This window comes from Littorina saxatilis, linkage group LG5 (assembly GCF_037325665.1).
Source record: "Littorina saxatilis isolate snail1 linkage group LG5, US_GU_Lsax_2.0, whole genome shotgun sequence".
In the NCBI taxonomy this organism is placed as follows: Eukaryota; Metazoa; Mollusca; class Gastropoda; order Littorinimorpha; family Littorinidae; genus Littorina; species Littorina saxatilis.
The window spans coordinates 44376077-44392590 of NC_090249.1; positions in this window are offsets into that span (position 1 = coordinate 44376077).

The following is a 16514-nucleotide window of genomic DNA, read 5'->3' on the forward strand; positions in this document are numbered from 1 at the left end:
ACTGGCAATGTCATAGCAAGAACGACTTTGTAAAATCAGTCGCCGTCAAGGAGCCAAGCTCGACTCATGTTTTTCGTAACACTTTAGCAGACGGGCTCCTGTTTTAGGTATCTGACTGAAGAAGGATGAAGACTGACGAACTTTCCCTATCAGCTTACATGATATCTTCCATTTTCATATTCATGCCAGGCCGGCGACTGTACTAAATGTTGGCTTTACACTCTTTTGAGGTATGTTTGAAACCAGTTATATTTTCATGTCATGTTGTCGTAATGTGAAGAGTGACTGTTTCTGTGTTTAACGTTATTGTGTAGGCCTAAGCTATTGTGCTACACTGCTTAAACATGTGAGGGTTTTACGTAACGTTTTCTTGGTTTTAGAAAACAGGAATTAACGTGTAAATAATTATATTGGCTCATGCAGCTTAATATGTTGGACGAGTGAGTATTTTTATTGTGCGAGTGAAAGAAACTAAAGACAAGTTGATTTATGGACTATAAACTTTACAGTGTTCCAACTGGGGGGTTTTCATCGCCGGAGGCTGAACTGAACCAGTCAACTGCGGCTTGGTGTACATGACCATGGCATGGAGAGCTGGCAGGGTTCTACAGTTAGCCGCCGAGACGAACTGGAAGGATCAAGGACTACGTCAAGCAATGGTTGCGGTGTCGTGAGGACTGGTGCACCCTTGTCAGTCGTCTGAAGGACTTACAGCCATACCAACATCTTGAAAGCCGAAAGATGGCAGTAGGGTAACGTACAGTAGAATACCTATTCGTCTTACCTGTTAAGCTGCTTTGTTTGAGCCAAAAGGTGTCTGCGTCTTGGACTGTAGAGTTTCTTGCGGTGTTGTCGGCCTAGAGTAATGGTCGAAGCCCGGAAATGATTTTGTGATGTAAAAAGCTTTGTAAACAATAATAATTAGTCTTGGCAGTGTCAAGATCCATTTAACACCAGGTTTTTGCGTGTGTGAGTGCGTGTGCGCTTGTGCCTTGTAAGCTACTGTAGCGGACAACTAATCAGATTACATTCCAGCCTGTAAACAAATACTAAATTTATAGAGTGGTGTAGAGGCATTTATGATTGTCTAAAAACCGGCCAATAAAGGACCATAACATCTGGCGCAATAAGGGCTATACCACTCCATAACATCTGGCGCCCAATAAGGGACCATAACAAATGGCGCCCAATAGTGTTTGTTTGTTTGACCCTTTAGCAGTATTGTTTTCTATCTCAAGGCACGTGCGCTTACACGGGTGTGAATGATTGTTTTGTTTGTCCTGTTTATCCAGTAACATTCTCAGATTTGATTTGATTTTTGATTTGATGTGTTGACTGGCATATTCTTGCAAGGTCTTACTCGAGTTTCATTCATGATATTTTTTTTAAACAGCTTCTGAACATGACCTATATATAATTCTTTTGACTTTTTGGATAATCTCTGATCGAGATTCAGAAAATTTCATCGTTTTTTCAACAATTCATTTTCTTTTGAGGAAAGGGGGTGATGTTACGAAGCGGTTTACTCGTAATTTTGGTAATGTGTGTTGTTGTAAATAGAATAGACTATAGCGATGGTCAGACATTGGAAAGGGCTATAGGCTGCATACCGTCGCGTTGACCGCAGTTGAACCTTTGTGTAACTGACAAGGTTTTTCACGTGCAAGTAATGCAGGCGACAGCTCACTGGCAATGTCATAGCAAGAACGACTTTGTAAAATCAGTCGCCGTCAAGGAGCCAAGCTCGACTCATGTTTTTCGTAACACTTTAGCAGACGGGCTCCTGTTTTAGGTATCTGACTGAAGAAGGATGAAGACTGACGAACTTTCCCTATCAGCTTACATGATATCTTCCATTTTCATATTCATGCCAGGCCGGCGACTGTACTAAATGTTGGCTTTACACTCTTTTGAGGTATGTTTGAAACCAGTTATATTTTCATGTCATGTTGTCGTAATGTGAAGAGTGACTGTTTCTGTGTTTAACGTTATTGTGTAGGCCTAAGCTATTGTGCTACACTGCTTAAACATGTGAGGGTTTTACGTAACGTTTTCTTGGTTTTAGAAAACAGGAATTAACGTGTAAATAATTATATTGGCTCATGCAGCTTAATATGTTGGACGAGTGAGTATTTTTATTGTGCGAGTGAAAGAAACTAAAGACAAGTTGATTTATGGACTATAAACTTTACAGTGTTCCAACTGGGGGGTTTTCATCGCCGGAGGCTGAACTGAACCAGTCAACTGCGGCTTGGTGTACATGACCATGGCATGGAGAGCTGGCAGGGTTCTACAGTTAGCCGCCGAGACGAACTGGAAGGATCAAGGACTACGTCAAGCAATGGTTGCGGTGTCGTGAGGACTGGTGCACCCTTGTCAGTCGTCTGAAGGACTTACAGCCATACCAACATCTTGAAAGCCGAAAGATGGCAGTAGGGTAACGTACAGTAGAATACCTATTCGTCTTACCTGTTAAGCTGCTTTGTTTGAGCCAAAAGGTGTCTGCGTCTTGGACTGTAGAGTTTCTTGCGGTGTTGTCGGCCTAGAGTAATGGTCGAAGCCCGGAAATGATTTTGTGATGTAAAAAGCTTTGTAAACAATAATAATTAGTCTTGGCAGTGTCAAGATCCATTTAACACCAGGTTTTTGCGTGTGTGAGTGCGTGCGCGCTTGTGCCTTGTAAGCTACTGTAGCGGACAACTGTTCAGATTACATTCAGGCTTGTAAACAAATACTAAATTTATAGAGTTGTGTAGAGGCATTTATGATTGTCTAAAAACCGGGCTATACCACTCCATAACAGACAGTGACTGACCGTTGTCCTCTGTTTTCTTTTCAGTTTCACCGTATCATCACTCTGTATCAAGTCATCAACTGTAAAGCATCATTAATAAACTTTTGAGTTTCACTGTGATTTGTAAAGGAGTGTTGTTTGGTGACATTATCTGTTCTGAGACAGAATACCAATGCTGGTTTTCATGATGGTTTACAGAGGAGGTAAGAGTGGGGGTGGGGACGGTAGGGGAGGGTATGGTTGTACCTTTGAGCATACTTTCTGCTTCTTTTTAACATCAGGGTGGCCGAGACGCCGCTTGATTAACAACTATCGCCAGATTTTCTGATGTGTACAATTGAATTCTGGCGCGAACACAAACAGACACACAGACACACAGAAAGACACACAGACAGTCAGGCAGACAGACAGACAGACAGACTGACTGACCGACCTAACGACAGACCGACCAACATATATAGACAGATAAAGGATTATGTCAGTTCAATTTGCATTTAAATACTCCTGTAATATTTGATGCTTTGATGAGACGCAAGGTAACATACTTTTGTTGTTTTGATGAAGCACAAATGAATCATTCTTGAATTCTCGAATTGTGAGCAATACAAACTTGTACGTGCCTTTGAATACAGTCCAATTTAGTTAAATAATGTGGCCAAGCTACTTTTATCGGTCTTCCTGTTTGCGTGAGCGGGCGGATGGGTGGTAGGTGTGCGGGGTGGGGTGGGGGTTTGTGGCTGTGGTTGATGGGGGGGGGGGGCAGACTCTAGATCAAGACAGAAAACGCGACAATGGAAACTAAAGTTAAAACGTTTGTCATGATAAAGTGTGCATTACATTAAACAAGATAAATGAACTCAATCTGTTATGAAAGGTCCGAAATCTGTCTCCCTTAAGATATGACACATATAATAAAAGTGTGAAAACGTTTTGTGAAATGTAACTGTAATATGAGATTAAGTATTGATTGAAAACGTTTCAATTCAACACTTAATCCGGGCGTTTGAACGTCATTTCCTGTCAATCAGTCATGGGAAACACAAGAGCACTCTTGGTTCAGTTAAACCCTAGCCTCCCAGCGCAAAAAGTTCCGGCGTGTAAAGGGAAACTTGCGAGAGACAAATAACCGGACCTTACCCGTTAATTATGTGTTCCAAATCTCACCAAGAGGCACATGGTTTGACGTCGGGTTCGGAATAATGACATCAAACACAAGGAAGTTGTGCAAACTTAAGTGTTTGGAAGGTTTCAGTGCTTGGAATGGAACAAACTGAAAAAGGGCATTTTGGTGATGGATCATCACAGCAGCTAAGCAAAGCAGACGCAAACAAAGGGTCCAACTGCTCTTCAGAAACCTTGAATTACGAACCAATCTTAGCAATCTGGGCATGAATCGAAAGTAGGTATACCAACCAAATGGATGGGAGCCAGTCTGATTGGTTGAAAATGAGATTTCTTGTGATTTCAACCAATCAGACCCCGCGACTGGCTCCCACCCAGTTGGGTGACACCCACTTTTGCTTCTTGCGCCTCAGTCCAGGTGCAGTTCGGGCAGTTGGGGGGGGGGACAAGCTTTCAGGAGGAGGAAAACAAGCATTCATTGGAGAATATCCTCCAAAGGAAGGAGGGTTTGAACTCCTGAGGTTTAAAAGCAGAGTTTCCATTGTATACGGTAGTCTACACAGACGGCGATTTTCGGTGCAACTCGCTTTCACCTCTTCTTCCTTCTGCCTCTTCGCCCCTGACAGCAGTAAAACTCATTGGAACACTGTTTACCATGGTTGCTACTTTTGCTAGTAGAACTATATACTACACCACACTGTGTTCAAAAATCGTCAGAGAAAGTGTGTTCAAAAGAAGAACACTTTAGGTTATAGTGTATTTGCTTCCCCGAAAGCGGCGTATGGCTGCCTAAATGCTGGGGTAAGAACGGTCATACACGTAAACCCCCACTCGTGCAAAAAAACACGAGTGTACGTGGGAGTTTCAGCCCATGAACGCAGAAGAAGAAAAAGAAGAAGAAGAGTGTATTTGCTAGATTCTGGATTTGATTTCTTAGAATCCAACGCGGGTTTCATCGTTTAACGTACGTGACCCCGACAGTACTGACAAAAACACGACGTTGAAGAATCGGGACTCCGACGTCGAAGAATCTTGAACTACTCACATTCATTCAAGTAATCATTTTTGTTATCGGGCATTTTCCAGTAAATCGTTGATTGCACGTGCGTCTCATCTGCGGGACAGTAAATATCCCTTTTCTTTCTCAAGGTCGAGTTTTTAAAAGAAAATGTTAAACACAGGGTGGTACTCGTTTTAACTGTATTTGTAAGGGATTTTTTGCTGTGCACAGAACGTTGCGATGCTGTTGATGAATATGGGTCTTATCTCATATTCAAGCGTGAACAGACCTTCAGTCGTATACATACTCGCGTACACCGAGACGGAAGGTATACAACTTTTAAACCTCACAAACACCAGAAAAGTCGTGGGCGCGGGGGAAAAAAAACCATGACAACATCATACTGATGGACCATCCACCCCCCACCCCCACCTTCTCCAACGCCCCTCCCCCCCCTCCCCTCCGTAAAGTTACCTCCTGTCAGCTCTTATCTGGTCACGGCTGTGTGACGTGTTTCCATCGTACTGGGTATACCGACCGTAACCTATAGTCATGACGTCATTCGCTAATTCTGCAAGACCATGCAAGCTTTATAGATACAGATTCTGGTATATTCGGCGAACACACAATGGACATCAATGTTGCTTTTAATCATATATGCAATGAATCAGGCATTACACTAAACACCATGTAATCAGTTTTGATCATGAACACCCAACCGAGTGACGAGTGACGTCATTCAATCACGTCAGAAGGCTTGAAACCAAAGAATCAAGGATATCAGCACAAATGAGAACATATTGCTTTGTAGGCGTAATATATTTATGACGTGCTCTTTGCCGTTTTGACGTCATTTGTGCAGAATCTTGAAACACTTCACCAAACCGTCGGGGTGTGTGTGTGTGTGTGTGTGTGTATGTGCGTGTATGTGTGTGTGTGTGTGTGTGTGTGTCTGTGTGTCTGTCTGTCTGTCTGTCTGTCTGTCTGTCTGTCTGTCTGTCTGTGAGAGAGAGAGAGAGGAGAGAGAGGAGAGAGAGAGAGAGAGAGAGAGAGAAAGAAGAGAGAGAGAGAGGAGAGAGAGAGAGAGAGAGAGGAGAGAGAGAGAGAGCGAGAGAGAGAGAGGAGAGAGAGAGACAGAGATAGGAGAGAGAGAGAGAGCGAGAGAGAGAGAAAGCGAGCGAGAGAGAGAGAGAGAGAGAGAGAGAGAGAGAGAGAGAGAGAGAGAGAGAGAGAGAGAGAGAGAGAGAGAGATCCACGTCTCCACGCACTAATCAAACAGAAGCTGTGCCGGATTCTGTGTCCATAGCACGAGGAGTATCGCGTGGTATGCTTGATTGGAGGTGATAAAATTCTGGGCTGTTAGCAAATTGCTGCAGTGCTGTCTGTTTGCTAGGGGTCTCTAGCATAGCAGGCTGCATTTCCCCTGTGGGTTTTGGGTGGATTTTATGATGCGGGTATGAATGTCCACACCGGATATCGGACAAAGAAAGATGCAATCGTCATTCAGAGGCCATTGCTACTCGCTGTTAGTCTTGGTCACCCCCGATTGGATGGAAAAAGCCCCATTCTCGGGCTTTTGTAACCGAGACGAACACATTCCCTTGCCGAGGTCGGATTGTGGTTTTGCAAGCGGCTAATACAATTGTTTTCTTCTTTTTCTCTTCCTTTCTTCATTTTTTTTTTGAGAGGGGGAAGGAGAGGGATTTTTTTTAGTAAAACAAAAATTGGTTGAGATTGAAATTGGAGTGTTGGGGGGGGGGGGGGATAGATAGAAGGGGGTGGGGGGGGGGGGGTGGGTTGAAGGATGAGACCTCAGTCAAGTTCCTCTCACATTTCATGCATTTCATTAAAACACGGACGTGTGTGATAACAATTTTGATGGAACTTAGCCTTGCAAAAAACACAAAAAAACACATTTCAAATAGCGGGAAGGAAACGAACATTTCTGTTGGCTGGAGATAGCTGGAATGTGTCACATCTGATAACAATATCAGTATTCTTCCATGTTGATGGGACTGGGTGGCCGAGTGGTAACGCACTTGCGCTCGGAAGCGAGAGGTTGCGTGTTCAGGCCTGGGTCAGGCCGCAATTTTCTCCCCCCTTTCCTAACCTAGGTGGTGGGTTCAAGTGCTAGTCTTTCGGATGAGACGAAAAACCGAGGTCCCTTCGTGTACACTACATTGGGGTGTGCACGTTAAAGATCCCACGATTGACAAAAGGGTCTTTCCTGGCAAAATTGTATAGGCATAGATAAAAATGTCCATCAAATACCCGTGGGACTTGGAATAAAGTTAAAAAAAATTCCATCTCACACGGCATTAAGTCTCAGGAAACATGAATACACGTATGCAGGAAAAAAAAATATGGGTAGCGCCGTATGTATGGCAGCTCGCTTTCCCCGGGGAGAAAGCAGCCCGAATTTCCATGAGGGTAACCTCACTGGACTGTAAATCTTATCCAATCCAATCCAATCCAATCCGTTACGGAGCACGTCAGCAACTACAATCGACGGAATCAACTAAATGGCACACAGACTGCACGTGCAATACATCACTCACGGATGTCAACAATTATTTCAGATGCTATCTCTCCTGTGATTAGGTCAATTTCCTGGAGCCAAATTATGGGTCCAATTACTGAGTGGTTTGGTGCGAGTCTATAGTAAGCTTGAGTCAACAAAAGTAGAACGAAGGATTTGTTTGCACAGAATTTATTTGTTTATCGCGTTCATTTTGTCACTTTTAATGTCATATCATTTTTGCTTTTTTAATTTTATAATGTTCAGTTTGGTTTAGTGTTTCATGTCAAATGCTTGAGTAGTTTGCACCTTTGTATGTCTCTCCCCTCTCCCTCGATCGCTGTCTCTTTTACTGTGTGTGTGTGTAAATGTGTGTGTGTGTGTGTGTGTGTGTGTGTGTGTGTGTGTGTGTGTGTGTGTGTGTGTGTGTGTGTGTGTGTGTGTGTGTGTGTGTATATGTACGTGCGTGTGTTGAAAAATATGCATTTTTACGAATTTTGTAGCGTGTCGAAGTGACACGTTCGCCTGCAATCACGACTCGATTGACCCCTACCCTGTATAACACAGTTTATAACAAGGTTAAAAAAAGAGAACGATTTAATAATATGCACTAATCGTACAGCCAGTAAAATATCCTCCACGAATCTGTCTTCCTTTTGTATGTACCTTATCTGGTTCATAGTTTACGACAATTTGAAAATGACGAAAAATCACTTGCAAAAGTGGGCGCCAATGAGTTGCGTTTCTTTTGCCGGGTGCTGTATAGAGAACAGAATCAATTTGACAAAAAGCTATTGTTGTTTACGGTGAGCAAACAGGTTTCATTTAGACGCTGACATGAATGATTCACTAGCTGACTGATGTTCGTGACATGAAAAGACACTGAACGACACGAAGGCACACCTTGGCACAGACGCGGATGAACAAACACACGCACACATACACTTGTTGTAAATAACACAATTGACAAAACATAATTAAAACATAATTGCCAGTGTTACCCGCACAAACAGGTTTTGCGCAGAAATACCAGATACCAGCACTGACGCCATTACGTTGTTTGAATGACGAACGTGTTTTCATCTGTCCTAGTTTCTGTCATCATTAATTAATTGCTGGGTATTTTGAACGTGATTTTTTTTTATTGCTCCTAATTCTATTTCTAATTGCCGGGCATGACGAAAGTGTTGTTTTTCATCTGTATTAGTTTCTGGCATAATTAATTAATTAGTTGCTTGGTATTTTGAACTTGCGTTTTTTAATCGCTCCTAATTTCTGCTATTTCTAATTGCTGGGCATGACAAAAGAATTTGTATTTTTTTGCTTTTTTTTGTTGTTCTTAATTTCTCGTACTGTTCAGGCGGAAGTTTCCGAAATACAATCAACTTTACGAGTACGGTCGCTGTTTAAAAATTGACTTCGTCCACGGTTAAGCTGGCACGAACCTATTCAACGGGAACCTGCCTCGTGGGGTAAAAGTAAGTCGGTGGTGACTGCTTCATACATATTTCTAATTGATAGTTTAGTGCAATGACTTTGCTTCACGGTACAGTATCCGAAAGGCCGCATACAGAGTGTGTTTGTGCCCTGTTTCTTAAAAGTGTGTGTGTGTGTGTGTGTGTGTGTGTGTGTGTGTGTGTGTGTGTGTGTGTGTGTGTGTGTGTGTGTGTGTGTGTGTGTGTGTGTGTGTGTGTGTGTGTGTGTGTGTGTGTGTGTGTGTGGATAATGACAAGTCTCGTGCCAGCGATCATATTGACCACCGCAGGTCTGCCTAGGTTTTCACAGAAAATAAGAGCATCCTTTCAATGGGCGGTTCTGGTGAGGTTATGCCGCCTCTTTCTTTCGGCTGGTTACTGGCGCCACCTCGCGACAAGATCAGACGAAAAAGGAAAAAAACTTGCATTGGTCCCAAATAACATATCGGTTTGGTAACAGTTCGTATGTAAGTCGTGCACTTTATACGGTAAACAGACAATGGTCGGTTCTGGTGAGGTTATGCCCCTTCTTTCTTTCGGCTGGTAACTGGCGCCACCTCGCGGCAAGATCACAGGAGTTGTCTCGCGTTATCACCCCAGAAGCGCTCATTAGACACATATATAGCTATTCTGATGGACACGTGGGGGAATTCGGGGGCTGTGATTGGATGGTCTCACACATCCCTTTTCCGATCATCAAAGCATAACGATACAAAAGTTGGCCATTTTTGCCGATATCCAAACGATATCGGCAATAACAAAGACGCGTGGTTCCGGTTTCTTCCACGTGTATAAAGTACACGCATACCTCGCCAGGTTTGTTTCTGTCACTCTGTGACTAGTCGACAGACGATGCCATTTGCTTTGTGTGTGTTTTTGTTGTTGCTCACTGTACATGACATAGGCCCTACATTACGTGTAAAATCCAGTTCTTTAACAGGCAACAAACCTTGCAAATTTCCAGAAGCTGCAATCTGAAGCGACCTATCTCGGATTCTAGCAGACGATCTCTCCAATGTTTAACACAAAATCAGCAAACTCTCCTGTCACATAGAACGTCCATTGTATAGTGCAATGTTGAAATGAAGTTACCGGTCTGAAACATTTCGTCGTTTCTTCTGAGACAATCCTTGTTCTCTTATCATCTACAGATTTACCGCTGTCTTCACCACGCGAATTCCCAACAGAAGTCAGACTATCGAACATACAATCTACGTAGGCAAGCATGATACGTCATGACGTCATATGATTCCTAACATATTGACGTAATGCTCAGCATCCGGTTATCTCGAGTTTTCTCCGTAATACATGTCCGTGGGTTTTTCAATGTTCGGTTATTTCCGTGGCTTCATGCGGAAAGGGAACCGTCGTCTGCAATCAACGACATGGACCATTCTGGTACTTGTCGCTGACAAAAACATGATTCTAACACAGAATTTAATGTCAGAATAGCTATATAAACGCTATTGTGTTTTCAGCGTAGCAATAGGGTCCGATATTTAGACTCGAACAAGTATAATGCGACTCGTCTTCGACTCGTCGGCATTATACTTGTCTCGTCTAAATATCGGGCCCTATTGCTGCGCTGAAAACACAATAGCTGTTAATGAAAAATCAGCAGCGTGACAGTATTCTGAGCAGAGAGGGAATTCCTATCCTGTTTAACCGTCTGAACACATCTAGTTTGATGTACATAATAACATGATAACACGAAAAGAAATGTACTCTTGGTTTAAAGAAAATGTTGTCAAAAAAAACTAATTATATAACAATAATGAGCAAACAATTAGGGCGCGAACTCATTGTTTACTAATTATTGTTTCATGATTTGTCTTGAGTACACCTAAAAAGGGAGGACTATACAAATGACAACTAACAACAAGGAACTTAGTCGATAAATATCGACAGGGGGCCGACAAATGGTTTAAATGGGAAATGTGTGTATATGGGTGTGGGTTTGAAACAAACAAACAAACCAACCCATGTGAACCCCGGGCCGCAGGACTTCGATGTAGTGATTGAAAAAAAAGGATGTTCTCAAATGGTTCAATTCTCATTTGGTCTGATTCTCAAATGGTACCGGTATACTCCCCCCCCCCCCCTGGCCGCAGGCCTAGGAGTAAAATTTTATAGACACTGACCTTCTTCCCAGGGGTCATTGACCCAGTTTTAGCTATGAGAGGTGGTTCGCCCAGAGGCTGTAGAGTATACTGGGGCGGTCTCTTTGATGTCTTGAGAGGAAACTTGGCCAGGGTAGTACATGCACCAGAACTGGTGGACACCAAGGACAAACATGAAATCGAAGCAGTTTGCTTTCAGAGGGAACGGTCGTCAGCAACTCAAACTTCTCTGTTTTCTTTTTTTTTTAAATCTGACTTTCTTTGTGGCCCCCTGACTCCGCCCCCCTCCCTCTGTAAGGACCCCCCTCCACAAGGACCGATTTTTGTCAACATTTTAAAGGTCGCTAGAGAGGGGTTCCACTGTATGACCTAACCGCTACTGGCAGACGGCCTCAATCTTCACGCGCAAAGACGAGATTAATAGGTGCTCGGTTTTGGTATTTTGAATTACATTACATTAAACCTTTGTTGGGTTTCATGGTCATGGCAACAGCCATAATAATATTACATGATGTATAATATCATATTTCAGCATATGTGAATTACATGTCATCATACTAAACTGTCATACATTTTTATTCCTACATTATTCTGATTGATCACAACCAAACCTACTATCATTGGACACATCCAAATGCAAGCGCCTGTTCTTGACAATTTAGATCAGTGCAATTTCCTGGGTCGGGCTTTGCCACAGACACTCACGGTTTGGCCTGTAGGTAAAATGTACAATGTATTTTCTGATTTGTGCACAAAAGCTTTTTTTCTTTTTTCTTTTTTTTAACATAACAATGTTTAATGTCACTGTATGTTTAAAAGACCATGGTCATATTTGTAAAAAAAATGTTAAATTAGAAAATAAATAACATTTTGGTTCATGATTTTTCCTACACCTGTGCTAAAAATAAGAAATAAAAATGTCGGGTATATAAGTCACTCAAATACAGCTAGGTATGAATGGCTCGGTTTGAGTTTGTTGCAGTTGACCCTGCACAAAGCGACATATCATGTTTTTGTTGAACAATTTTGACGTCACCCCTCCCATAGGGTGACGTATTTCACAACTTCCTGTGTTACACAAACTCTGTGATGACCAATTTTGACGTCACCCTGTCACCCCTCCCATAGGGTGACGGATGTCACAACTTCCTGTGTACACAAACTGATGACGTATTTCACAACAAAATGGCGCTGCCCATGGTCAACCTCGAAACTATCCGTATAGAATGGGGGCGTCCTCGCCCCCATAATTATGAGGGTAACAGAGCAAGCGGTTACTGAGGAAAAATAAGAAGCGAGAGCGAGAGAGAGAGAGAGAGAGAGAGAGAGAGAGAGAAACGGAGAGACAGACAGACAGACAAACAGACAAACAGACAGACAGACAGACAGACAGACAGAGACAGGGAGAGTTTACGATTTGTTATTTGGAAGCTTAGAGATAATTATGCAGAAAGTGAAAAACAGGCCTTGGACGCAGAGAGGAAAGAAGGGACAGCATTACTCGCAACTAGAATGCTATCGTATGCCATAGTTTCCTCCCCTTCGTTATTTTTCTTTAGTTCTCTCTCAATGTTTGACTTGTTAGTCCTTACTTCATTGTTCCTTCGTGAGTTAATAAAGGCACACGCACATAAAAGCATTATACGGGCACATGCGCGCGCTTTAGTTGCCTTTGGCGAACACAAAACATTAATTTTGTAATTGTTGTGTTGGCGGTCGCAAATAAATATGCCGATAAGGGACGTAATTGTGAACATATCTTTTACTCCACAAAGTTGTCTTAAACACAGGTTGCTTCCCTTACGTCAAACGCGTTTAGGTCAGCAACCAGTTTGGTGTCTAAATCGGAGAGCTCCATGTTTGTTTCGAGCCTCACACTGCAAAAATGTCATGAGTGTGTTTGTCTGCCTGCCTTCCTCTGTGTGTGTGTGTGTGTGTGTGTGTGTGTGTGTGTGTGTTTGTGTGTGTGTATGTGTGTGTGCGTGTGTTTGTGTGTGTGTGTGTGTGCTCGTCCCCTATCGCGTCTGCGCCTGTGACTGTCTGTCTTCCGCAGTCTACCTGTGTAATAAAGCTCATAAACGTGGCAGACAGTGACAACTTAGGCCGCAAAGCAAGTGAGTTTTCTCCCACAGACAGTGGGCTCTGTTTTCCTGCATGAGAGCTGAACGTAATGAAGCAGATGATACACCGCGATGACCTGACGATACTCTTCCAGACTTAGCCAATGCCGTCCTCAGACTCAGAGGAAAGGTTGATGGTGGTATAGCTCATTTGGGACCCTCTGGTACTTACATGTTTTCCTTTATTCTAAAACAAAACGTGCATTTTTTTTTAATTCAGTATTTCTCTCAAAATCGATTTTATATACAGATGTGACAGGAGCAGAGACGCTGTCGGTGCCCTTCGCATTCAGGTATTGGCAGAATTTAAGCCTCTTGTCCAGCGGCAGTCACGTGACCCCCAATTAAAGTAATCGTCAGCCCGAAAAGTGTGCCAGATATAGCCAAGTTAAGTGCCTACGAGGCATAGCAGTTTGGGAAAATAAATGACACGGGTATGATTTTTTTTAAGCTCTTGTATAAAAAGTGTCCCAATAATTCATTTTGGGCAGTTATTATTTCACAGGTAAACATATCCTGACATTTTATCACAGAGAGATGCGTTTCCTGCAGCAAGTGACCAGGTAACAATTAAGTTCTTACCAATAACGGGGACCCAAAACCGTGTACCTTCACTATTTAACACATGCTCCCGAAATACAACGATTGTAGTTTAGTAAGGTACTGTCAAGCCATGTACGTACACACGTCTGACATGACTCTCGTCGGTATTTGTCCAATATGCATAGTTTCCACTTGATTATGTGACCAACAGGCAGAAACTCCACGAATAAGCACAAACCTATAGCCATCAATAGTTATGAGTGCATGAGACGAAAAAGACAGACTAAGTCAAATGAATGGCCTTGGTTTGCATACAAAAGACAGGCCACACGGTCAGTCACAAGGCTGTGTCAGAGGTCGCGTAAATAAGAAATGTTCAATAAAATTATATTTTACATGTATTGCACTCGAAATTGCCCTGCTGACCACATCTTGATAACGTCCAACTGCCCATTACGACAACCTCAAAGAAACCCCAACGAGATTCTGTCATAAATGTAACACCTTTCCATGACGACCACCTCTCTGTAGTGACCACTGTGGGTTGGTCCCTTGGGTGATCGTTAGAGGCAGGTACGACTGTCTCGGAAATAAAATCGACTAGGGATTTTACAAACCTCTTGATGTTCCGTTTCACGTGGTAGGATTTTTTGTTCTGAGAAATGTGGTCAGTGTGTTTTAAGATCTGTTTTGACCGGTTGGTGTAACAGGGCGGCTGGTTTCTGCAAAGGCCTAGCCTTAAACTTAGCCCGAAACTGACTTCGCGAAGTGTTTTTATTTAATTCAAATGTATGCAGTGGACTTCGCGAAGTCGACTTCCCTACATTAGTATCAGGCTTTAAGGTCTTTCTTAATTGAGCCCGAAGTCGACTTCCCTACATTAGTATCAGGCTTTAAGGTCTTTCTTAATTGAGCCCGAAGTCGACTTCCCTACATTAGTATCAGGCTTTAAGGTCTTTCTTAATTGAGCCCGAAGTTGACTTCCCTACATTAGTATCAGGCTTTAAGGTCTTTCTTAATTGAGCCCGAAGTCGACTTCCCTACATTAGTATCAGGCTTTAAGGTCTTTCTTAATTGAGCCCGAAGTCGACTTCCCTACATTAGTATCAGGCTTTAAGGTCTTTCTTAATTGAGCCCGAAGTTGACTTCCCTACATTAGTATCAGGCTTTAAGGTCTTTCTTAATTGAGCCCGAAGTTGACTTCCCTACATTAGTATCAGGCTTTAAGGTCTTTCTTAATTGAGCCCGAAGTCGACTTCCCTACATTAGTATCAGGCTTTAAGGTCTTTCTTAATTGAGCCCGAAGTTGACTTCCCTACATTAGTATCAGGCTTTAAGGTCTTTCTTAATTGAGCCCGAAGTCGACTTCCCTACATTAGTATCAGGCTTTAAGGTCTTTCTTAATTGAGCCCGAAGTTGACTTCCCTACATTAGTATCAGGCTTTAAGGTCTTTCTTAATTGAGCCCGAAGTTGACTTCCCTACATTAGTATCAGGCTTTAAGGTCTTTCTTAATTGAGCCCGAAGTTGACTTCCCTACATTAGTATCAGGCTTTAAGGTCTTTCTTAATTGAGCCCGAAGTTGACTTCACGAAGACTTCGCAAAATGTTTTTTACCGAACATTCAGTGCCAATGCTTCGTGCAGCGAGCTTTTTACACCCCCGGTATAGGGGTGTGTATAGGTTTCGGTCGATGTGTTTGTGTGTTTGTGTGTTTGTGTGTTTGTGTTCGCATATAGATCTCAAGAATGAACGGACCGATCGTCACCAAACTTGGTGAACAGGTTCTATACATTCCTGAGACGGTCCTTACAAAAATTGGGACCAGTCAAACACACGGTTAGGGAGTTATTGGTGGATTAAGATTCTACAAGGACTTACAAATAACCTTCTCAGTTGGTGGCAGTGAGAATGGTTATTTTCCTTTGACCAACGGGGGTGTTTTTCCTACCTCGGAGGAATTTCTTGTTCAAGTTGACTTTATTTATGAAGTTGTCTTCGCCCAGTTAAAATTAGGCTTTTGAGGTAGAGGAAAATGGCAAGCGCGATCCCCGCTGTGTTCTAGATGTACTGCTACCATTACGTTCCCAGTGAACTCGCTTAATGTACATCAGAGCAAGTCAAATCATGCAGCGATTACAACTTGTAAGTTGAAATTGTACGAGGAGACGATGTTGTCGATTTATGAATTGTAAACCGGTGTCACGAACTAAAAACTCTGCTGAACAATACCTCTCAAAGCGGTCAATGCGCATGCACCAATCTTGGACTTAAAAAATGCGACCCTTTTGCCGAACGAACCATGGGGTAGGGTTAGGATGAGGGTGAAGGTTAGGATTAGGGTTAGGGTTAGGGTAAGGGCAGAGTTTTCAGTTCGTGACACCGGCAGGCCTGTCCGCTTGCCGATCAGTTGGCATGAGGTGCTTTTAGACCAAACGTAACAAAACACTTGGAATCATTGTACATGTCTCTATCGTTCTTTCTTCCCCCTCCAGTCTCCTCCCCCCTCCCCCCCTCCCCACCACCTCTTTCCCCTGCTAGTTTTGTCTTATTAGTGCTTGCTTTACTTTGACTCTGATTTTGATCCAGATAGTTAGTAAATTAGTAATGTTATGTCCGACATCATACTTGTGTTATTCTCTAACTGCGTGCATGGGGCAAGTAATATAAGCGTTCGCTTGAGTTCGTGTCCCTATTGTTTCTCGTTTTATTATTGTATCATGTTTGATTGAATAAAACCTTGTTTAAACCAATTGCCCACTAAGTCTTACTATACATTGCGAAACAAGCAGATATAACCAAAACTCGAAACGTGTTTGTCAG